Raw genomic sequence first — 10,883 nt, 5'->3', positions numbered from 1 at the left:
AAATTTTGGTCAATGACATGAGACAAAGTATATGTGAACTGCTGTATGAAAAGTGAATTTGCTCTGTAAATCTTCACCCAAATCAAAATAAAATTAAAAAAAAATTTCATATGTACTACAAAAACAATGATAAGTCATTGGCTTCCCCATATACAAATAATATATTTTATTGCATTCCATAAATAACTTGATAGCTTCATTTTGAGTATATTCACTCTCTCAACTCTTGTGGATTTTACATATTATAAAACAAGAGTTATTTTATTTATATTCAGTAAAAAGTCACTACAATGAACTTATCTCAGGTAAGATCAGCCTAAATTATTGGGGAAAAAATTAATTTAAACAACTAGAATTTTGGGTAAATTTCATGGGGGTAGTGGTTCCTGAGTTGGATCTTAAAGTTAGATGTTTGTATCAGCAGAAAAAGGAGGAATGTTCTTAAAGTAGCAGGTAAAAGAAACAGCATAAGCAGAGCAACAAGATAATGAAAGCAAAGAGAAAGGGCTACAGACAGCCCAAACTGAAATAGCCACTTAACTAAAGTAATTCCCTGTTCTCATTTTGTAGCTACTTCGCAGCCCAAGGTGTTCAAAGCAGGAAAACCACAGAAAAATTAAAAGAATACAAGCAGAGAAAGAAAACACAAAACCAAATGCTCTCTGTGTTTAGTTTGTAACCCAGCAACTCCACTCTTCAAGATAACCAATAGTTCTGATGCTTTATTTATAACAGAGCTTCAAGTACTGAAAAAGAAAGAAACTGATTTAAAAGAAAGGGGAAGCTGCTTAACAACACTTCTCAGTCCCATATCCTTGGTAGGCATCACTAATCAATCAAATTTAGTATGCAAATTCAAGTCCATGTGTTAATCCTGTGATGGAATGAGTATAAAGTTTTCCATCTCCATCTGAACACTTACTAGCCAAACTCAGAAATCGAATGGACTAAGATAAATTTTTTCCTAATAAAGGTTATTTGGAGAAGATAGTACTTCATACTATATGGACTCTCGCCTTTTAAAATTCTGAGACACAGCAGATTAGAATAACAAGGTATGTGTCTCTGACCTCTCATTAGCCAACTCAGGAACCCATTAGAAATTCTATTAGCAAGGAATATCTGTATGTTTTAGCTTGTTCTCAGGTACTAAGAACATAAAACCTCTTCTCTCCACACAACTTTCAACATTGTAATAGATGTCAGGAAGTTGTATCACACATATTTAACCATTCATTGTTTTCTATTTCATGGCATATAATCATGAAATAGAAGAGTTAAATGCCAAAATACATACACTATTTACAGCCTCAAGAAAGAAAAATTAAATCATGTCTTAAAGTTTTTATTCATGAGTTAAAGCTGAACGCTAATTATCTAAATCTCGTAGTCAGAAACCAAGTACATTAAGGTCCTTACAGCTTACTGTTCCTTATTTTATCACCCTGCCCAGAGCAAGAAGATTATTCCACCTACTGGACCATGTTGCCCATCTTTAACTTGAATTCTTAGAACCCTCCAGAAAGCAGAAGAGAAAGCAACTAAGACTAAATGTAGAAAGACTGGTGGAAAAGGAGGCACTAGAGAAGAGTATGTGTAAATAGGGTTGTTGCCATTTTCAAGTGGACTGGTTTGGTCAACATATCATCTTACTATCTTATTCTTTATAACTCATGGAGAACATACTGTCATAATTACTCATTAATATGTCTAACCTGGATAGGAAAGAAAAGATCAAAATAGATGTCAGAAGAGACTCTGAAATGTGCTCCTGAATGTAGCGTTGTTGTTATGTGCCATGGAGTTGTAGAGTAGCTAAAGTGAAAGGAAGAAATGTTGCAATAAGAGAGCTGAACAGAAGATTTCAAAGGGTGGCTCAAGAAGACAAAGTAAAGTATTATAAATGAAAAGTGCTAAGACCTGGAGTTAGAAACCAAAAGGGAAGAACACACTCAGCACTTCTCAGCCGAAAGAAAAAATTCAAGCCTCTAGTTGCAATATTGAAGGATTCTATAGGTAAAATATCGAATGATGTAGGAAGCATCAAAAGATGATGGAAGGAATACACAATGCCACTGTATTTAAAAAAAAAAAAAAAAAAGGCTGATGTCCAACTATTTCAGGAGGAAGCATACGACCAAGAACCAATGGCATTGAAGGAAGAAGTCCAAGCTGCACTGAAGTCACTGGTGAAAAACAAGGGTCCCGGAATTGGTAAAATACCAGTGATAATGTTTCAACAAACAGTACTGGAGACGCTTACTCGTTTATGCCAAGAAATATGGAAGACTGCCACCTGGCCAACTGACTGGAAGAGACTGGTACTCATATCCATTCCAAAGAAAGGTAATCCAACAGAATGTGGAAATTATTGAACAATATCATTATTATCACACACAAGTAAAATCTTGTTGAAGATCATTCAAGAACAGCTGCAGCAGTATTGACAGGGAACTTCCAGACATGCAAAGTAGATTCAGAAGAGGACGTGGTACGAGGGATATCACTACTGATGTCAGATGGATCCTAGCTGAAAGCAAAGAATATCAGAAAGATGTCTACCTGTGTTTTATTGACTATGTAAAGATATTTGACTGTGTGAATCATAACAAATTATGAGTAACATTCCAAAGAATGGAAACCTCCTAACACTTGCACGTGCTCACAGACCAAGAGGCTATTGTTCAAACAGAGCAAAGAGATACCATATGGTTTAAAATCAGGACGGGTGTACATCAGGGTTGAATCCTTTCACCATACTTATTTAATCTGTATGCTGAGCAAATAATCCAAGAAGCTAGACTATAGGAAAAAGAATGTGACATCAGGATTGGAGGAAGACTCACTAACCACCTACGATATGCAGATGACGTATCTTGCTTTCTGAAGTGAAGATGACTTAAAGCACTTAAGTGATGAAGACCAAAGACTGCAGTCTTCAGTACAGATTACAACTCAACCTAAGAAAACAAAAATCCTCACAACTGGACCAATAAGCAACACCATTATAAATGGAGAAAGGACTGAACCTGCCAGGGATTTCATTTCACTTGGATCCACAATCAACATTCATGGAAGCAGCAGTCAGGAAATCAGACACATTGCACTGGGCAAATCTGCTGCAAAAGATCTCAAGTGTTAAGAAGCAAAGAAGACAACTCTGAAGACTAAGGTGTGCCTGATCCAAGCCACGGGATTTTCAGTTGCCTCATATGCCTGTGTGGAGCTCCGGTGGTATAGTGGATAAAAGACTTGACTGCTAATTGGAAGGTTAGCAGTTCAAACCCACCAGCTGCTTCAGGGAAAGAAGACAGCGTGATCTACTTCCATAAAGATTGATAGCTTCAGAAACCCAACGGGGGTTGCTATGAGTCAGAAACGACTCAGTAGCAGTGAGTTTGATTTTTGGCATATGCATGTGAAAGTTGCACAAGGAATAAGGAAGACCAGAGAAGAATTGGTGCTTCTGAATTGTGGTGCTGGCAAAGAATACCAAAAATACCAGAGACTGCCAGGAGAATGAACAAATCTGCCCTGGAAGAAGTACAGCCGGAATGCTCCTTGGAAGCAAGAATACCAGACTTCATCTCACCTACTTTGGTCATGTTGTCAGAGGGGACCATTCCCTGGAGAATGATATTATGCTCGATAAAGTGGAGAGTCAGAGAAAAGGGGAAGACCCTCAACAAGATGGATTGACACAGTGGCTTCAACAATGGGCTCAGTTACATCAAGCATTGTGAGGCTAGCACAGAACCAGGCAGTGTTTCGTTCTGTTGTACACAGAGTTGCTATGAGTCAGAGCCAACTCAACAGTACCTAACAACAATAACAACAACTGTCTTTAAATGATGCAATATTACTAAAGGAAAAGATTCTTATATAACATGCTTCTAGGGACTGAACACTTGTTCATAAACAAAAGAAGCACACAGATAGCCCTCCCTACTATAATTTCTCAACTAGCAGCTAGTAAACTCCCCAAAAACAGTGATTAATGAATAGTTTTAAATATTTTTACATAATCAACAATAGCTCTTAAAATACTTTAAATGTAATACAAGTTCAATAAATATTTGGAGAATTAATCTCACATAACAGAACCCTTGCACAAGAATAACGTAAGAATTATCAACTCCAGAGAGTCCTCTTGGGCTTATTATATTCAAGACACACTGACAAGTGATTCTTGTCCACTGAAAATTCTGTTGATTGCCTGTGACAAGTTAAATTTGTTAGTCCTTCATGGTGCTTCTGGTATGTTTTCTTATTGCAGTCAATATTAATTTAGTAATAGAATCATAGAAATTTAAATCAAAGGAATCTGTAAGGTTATTTAGTACAGTCTTTCATTTTACAAATGCGGAAACTAAGGTCTACTTTTCCCTCAATTAATACTTTGACCCTTGTTAAACATTTCTGTGGTCTCTCACAGTAAAAGAGAAATTTTACTGTACAGTTTTTTAGGTTAATATTACAAGTGAATGGGCATTCTTCAAATACCAGTCCCTAGCACCCAGCAGCCACTCCTCGGAAGGAAGGTTGGGCAATCCTACTTCTGTAGTGATGTTGTTGTCGTTGTTATGTGCCGTCGAGTCGGCCCTGACTCATAGCGACCCCTCCTTGGGTTTCCGAGGCAGTATCACTACGGAAGTAGGATCGCCCAACCTTCCTTCCAAGGAGTGGCTGGTGGGTTTGAACCGCCAGCCGTCTGGTTAGCAGGCAAGTGTCTTAGCCACTATGCTACCACTGCCTTGGAAACCCAAGGAGGGGTCGCTATGAGTAGGGTTTGACTCGACGACACATAACAACAACAACAACAACAGCACAGTACTTTGTATATAAAAAGTACTTACTGAGTACTTACATACTGTTCTTGCTTAAAGTGTTCACATTTGAGTAAAAAGAAATGCTTACTTTAATTTTCATTTGTATGATTTTAGTGTGCAACATTATTTTTCTAATATAAAAAGCAATTTGGTGTTAAGTTTTTATTCAAAGCATATTTCTTGTAACAAATAAGAAACTTCTATCTTTTCCCCAATGATAGCAAAAACTAGTACCAAGGCAGAAACCAAATCAATTTTGCAAAACACCATACCATCATTCAAGACCCTTTCCAATGGAAAAAGCAAACCAGTCTATTATTTACAAATATATTCATTACATAAGCTAAACAAGGCTAAATATTGAAGGGCTTGATATTGCTTAGCCTGTCTCTTAGGAAGACTATTTCATTAAGTTTGAAAAATAGGAGAGGAAGTAACTGCCTTCCTTCTAGAATTCAGAAACACCTAGTGTCTGGGACACAATCATCACAGCTGGTCTAGAAACCAAACCAAACTCACTGCCATCAAGTCAATTCCGAATGAATGCACAAAAAACATTCTATGCTTTCTGTGTACTTGGCTTAGGAAACAGGCTGAACTCAGTGTAGATTGTGTATCAAACAACCAACCAAAAATATCTGAAAGCCAGTTGATGACCGTTCATTCTACATTTTAAAAGCAAAATGAAGATCATAAACTTCTGGTTAAAATAATCTCTACATTATAAGCTATCTAATAAATACTTCCCACTTCAACTGAAGGAACCGATGCTTCTCAGAGAGAACTAATAAACTGCCTGATCCAGAACCATAGACAAAGTTGAACTCCTGAGTAGCAGGATCAGATACAAAACTCAGAACTAAAATGGCATCACTATATAAACCTATCAATCACCATGCTATGGTCACTGTAATTAATATGGAAAGAGGAGATGTTTATTATCACACAATAAACAAGAAAGTAAAATAAAATTGCACAATTTTGGTTTAAATTGGAATTTAGAAAACATTTAAAATAGTCGACATATATTAATTCTAAATCTACAATCTAGAAGAGTCAGTAGTCTGTATGCCTTACAGAAAGACCCCTGGTGACACAATATTTAAAGTGCTCTGCTACAAACCAAAAGGTGGGCAGTTCAAACCCACCAGCCATTCAGCAGAGAAAGATGTAGCAGTCTATTCCCTTAAAGATTACAGTCTTGGAAACCCTCTGGAGCAGCTCTACTCTGTCCTATAGGGTCACTGTGAGTTGGAATTGACATAACAGCACACAACGTGCCTTACAGGAAGGATTAAATAAAGGAACTATGGCCACAACACTGTATCTGTGGACTAAAAATTAATCAGAAGAATCTGGTAACTTCACTGTCATTCAGTTTATCTCTTTCCGTGAAGTGGGTAAAAAAAATGACACATCTTATATGGCCATTATAAGAAAAGTTTAATAGGTCTTACCTATAAATAAAAGATCTGTTGTTAACAATGATTTTTTTTTTTAATCCCTGAACTTGTCTGTTGAGTAAAGACAATATTATCAGAATTAATAAGACATTCTGAACTTCTAAGTAAAAGGTATCATCTATGGTACAGCTTAATTGTAGATATTTTTATTACCACATTGGTATTTTTAAATATAACAAACACAAGAGGCAGAAGAGATTACAGATGAAATTTTTTCTATTTTTTACACAAGAAATTTATAAGGGTTTCAAATAAAACTTCTTTTAAAAGGAAAAAGTAATATTTTTTGTCTGAACTAAATGAAAATTTGTAATTATCTTTTTTTAATGTTTTCACTATGAAAATACTGGGAGACAAGAGAAAGGTTAAACTTGCTTCGGTACAGGTGTACCTTGTTTGATTCCCCTTTGCTATACTGTGCTTCGCAGATACTGCATTTTTACAAATTGAAGGTTTCTAGTAATCTTGCGCTAAGCAAGTTTATCTGTACCATTTTTCCAATAGCATGTGCTCACTGTGTCTCTATTGCACATTTTGGTAATTCTCGTCACATTTCAAACTTTTTCATAATGGTACTACATACTTAATAGACTACAGTATAAACATTAATTTTATATGCACTGGGAAACCAAACAATTTGTGTGACTCACTTTACTGCAGTATTTGTTTTATTGCAGTGGTCTGTAACCGAACCCACACTATTTCTGAGGTATGCCTGTACTCCTTTTTTAGGTAACCAAAGAGGGGTTACCTAAAGTTAAGTTTACAGTGGTTCAGACAGAGGGTAGGTTGTGGCTTTGTTTTAGGTTGCTACCATGAATCTTCATTTAGGAAAAAAAGACATGGCCTACTAGTTTCCTTTTCTCAAACGAAAACGTTTATACAAGAATTCTGTTTAGAAAATACAAACAACATTCTCATGGGATATTTAGTACTAAAACAAACCTTCTGCAAATAAGTGAGGTGTGTAAGTAATTTGGACCTTTGTCTATGGAATGGGAACAAAGAAAGTCAAGAAAGGTGCAGGCTTGCTAACCTGGACTTAAATTGAAGGTATTCAAAAATAGATTATACAAACATTACAACACTATCAAGCTAGTAATATATTTTTCTAGAACTATCTTAAAAATGCATTAAATTCCAACTCTTAAAAAATACAGTTCCCTACCTATCTCAGTAAATACCACAGTCACAACTTTGAATATTTAATTTTTTTCTTTTTCAAGGACACATTTAATACTTGAAATTACAATGGACATACTTTTACTAAATGGCATTTAGTTAATAAACAGAACAAATTAATTATGAAGTGAGATAATAAATAACTTATTGTCCAGCTAAAGGCCTAGATCACATACTATATTTGTATTTGTAGAGCAAGAAGACAAGTACAGACTTGTTTATGATCCGCCAAGTCCAGTAATTTAGAAACTATGATCAGCCAAAATGCAAAATCACTGGATACATTTTAAATGTTATATTTCTTTCTAATGTAATTAAAAATTCTTATTAGGGATACCAAAGGATGATATAAAAAGCATTATGTTGTTATATGCCGTCAAGTCATACCTGACTCATAGAGACCCCTCCTTGGGTTTCCAAGGCACTATCACTACGGAAGTAGATTGCTTCATCTTCCTTCCGAGGAGTGGCTGGTGGGTTTGAACCACCAGCCTTCTGGTTAGCAGTCAAGTGCCTTAGACACTATGCTACCAGAGCTCCTAGAAAGCAGTATAAAAACTGATAATCTCCCTGAACATTATCAGGTGTCAAAATATCTTAGAAGCAAGGATGGCGAGACTTTGTCTCACATACTTTGGACATGTTATCAGGAGGGACCAGTCTCAGAAGGATATCATGCTTGGTAAAGTAGAGGGCCACTGTGATAGACCCTCCATGAGGTGGGCTGAAAGTTGCTGCAACAATGGTCTCAAACACAGCAATGATTGTGAGGATGGCACAAGACCAGCATTTGCTTCTGGTGTACATTGTTGTTGTTATGTGCTGTCGAGTCGGACCTGACTCATAGCAACCCCTCCTTGGGTTTCGGAGGCAGTATCACTACGGAAGTAGATTGCCCCATCTTCCTTCCCAGGAGTGGCTGGTGGATTTGAACCGCCAGCCTTCTGGTGAGCACGCAAATGCCTTAGGCACTACGCTATATAGGGTTGTTATAAGTCGGAACCGACTCAATGGCCCCTAACAACAACAATAAAATATCTAGTAAAAAGATATTGCCTTAAAATATGTGAAATGAGATATTTAAAGAGTTGCAATCTTACCTATTAAAAATGATTTTCATTTATTACAGATACACTAGTTCTTATGAGAAGACGTGTTTTATGTAATTACTTGATGGTTAATATAAATCCAGTTTTGGGGAACAGGACATTCGAGGACATATTAAATATGTTGTTGTTGTTATGTGCTGTCGAGTTGGACCCAACTTATAGCGACCCCTCCTTGGGTTTCCGAGGCATTATCACTACGGAAGTAGATTGCCCCATTTTCCTTCTGAGGAGTGGCTGGTAGGTCTGAACCGCCAGCCTTCTCGTTAGCAGTCAAGTGCCTTAGGCAATATATGCACTATTATTGTTTATTCTCAAGTTTTAAATATAATATGAAGTACTCATTTTTGCAAACAGAATTTTTAGAGTTGAGAGTTAAATCCTAGTAAGTGCCATGTTCAGTTTTAAAATAAATATGTAAGATTGCATATCTGGAAATTAAGATGTTTGGTGCCCATTCAGTAGTGTTTTAAAGCAAGTGTCCAAAACAGAAGTCTGCCTATTTCAGAAGTTCTTTTAGGTTAAAGTCATCACATTTAAATTACAATGAGTGTGTAAATATAAATTATCGATGAAAGAATAATTAAATCACATGATTTAACAAAACAACACTTCACTATAATTATTGTTCAAATTCTTCACTCAGTTGCCTACATAGCTCACTCTTATTTTAAAAATATCAATGAAGGCTCTTTTCCCCTATTGTTCTCATAACACTAAAATACATATTATTAGTTAAACTTTTAAATTTGCCTTTCTTAATGACGTAAAAACCAAGGTAATTAATTCAATTTAATGATTACCTCAGCAACACTAAGTTACTTTATATTAATAGGAAAAGAAAAAATAACACTCTGGCTTCATGGAAACCTTGAAGGTAAGCAGGAATTAAGCATATCTTAAATTACAGCTTTTAAAGGGTGGTGACCACCTGAAGAATAAAACACACACACCCCCCCCATAAAATCATTATAAGTTAGAATCAACTCCATAGCAGTGGGTTTCGTTTCTGTCTACACAGACAATTGTATTTATCTGACCTATTCAAGTTGCCACAACATGACTTGTGAAAGCCAAAAAAATTCTCCTATAAAATATTTACTCCATTTTAATTTAAAACTGAAAGCAAGATATTTAACTGCTAACTACTGTATAGTATGAAACTATTAAAGCCTGCACTGACCTACTTCATATTAGCATCATAACAACATGGATGCACACCAATAAAATAATGAAAAGGACTATATAATAAACCTTAATTTTGTATTCATAAATTGTTATTGTTTTATATATGTAAATATGCAATACCAGTGGTTTTAGAATAGGTTTATTTTTAAAATTGTAATATAAAAGTATAGAGTGATGATATTTTAGTAGTCATATTCAATGATGGACCTGCAGGATTTCATTTTCAAAATCAGAGCTTTGTTTACACCCTATTTAAATTCTGTTTTTTAGCTTCTATTAAAAGAAATCTATTACACCAAATTCTAAATACTGCTTTCCATTTTTAAAACAGTGCTACATTTTAAAAAATGTCAGTTAAGGAAGAATATTACAAAACAATATATGAAGTTCATGTTCAAAGCATATTTTTAATGGCTCTAAGAGACGATGCACTTAATTCAGTGTATTTAATTATTGAAAGATTGCCATCAGTCCTTAAGAGAGTTCAATCCAATGCTAAAATATTGGAAATTCTCATACAAGAAAGTACAGGAATAGCAAAGGATATTTCATACACGGTTTCTAAAGAAAAGGCACAAGTGGCAAGATATTTATTGGATTCCTTTTTTAAAAAAATATATAAATTAAAAAAATCACTTCATGCTTAAACTAACACCTTAAAATAAAATTATTTTCATACTAAAGAAGCACTTTCTTCACAACTAACGCAATGTATAAAGCGTCTGGAAAGGAAATTTAGTCTCAGAATAAAGCAGGCAAAAACATCCAAAAACAGCAGCTAACCCAATTGAGAGGAAGAGAAACATCAGGTTTTGTGCTGCATATTAATATTCTTACGCACAATGTCTGTTTGACCAAAATTCACAATACATTTCTTCCTCCAAGACTGCAAAAAGGAGTAAACACATTTTACATTTCCTAGTCCCAAATCCACGCTACCATCATGCAATATGACTTCATTCCTACCCATATTTCTCTTAACCTTAACAAATTACTTGTTCATCTGTTCTCACAATTGCGGAGGGGGAAAGCATTTTTTGGCCAAGGAGCCTGGGGACTGATACAAAGTCCCCAAACCTCCAAAGGTGCTATAAATATGCACTCGACTCTGGAAA

At 35.5% G+C, this 10,883-nt stretch overlaps 1 protein-coding gene across 1 annotated transcript in view; it reads right to left on the bottom strand.

The window, feature by feature from the left end:
* The window catches only part of RFX7 (regulatory factor X7), a 217,094-nt gene that overhangs the window by 205,920 nt on the left and 291 nt on the right, over positions 1 to 10,883 (bottom strand). The gene's annotated exons all lie outside the window — the stretch shown is intronic.

The sequence above is a fragment of the Orycteropus afer genome, unplaced genomic scaffold, assembly GCF_000298275.1.
Source record: "Orycteropus afer afer isolate SDZICR_OR568_19922 unplaced genomic scaffold, OryAfe1.0 scaffold00026, whole genome shotgun sequence".
Taxonomy (NCBI): domain Eukaryota; kingdom Metazoa; phylum Chordata; class Mammalia; order Tubulidentata; family Orycteropodidae; genus Orycteropus; species Orycteropus afer.
This window is presented reverse-complemented; position numbering and strand designations above follow the sequence as displayed.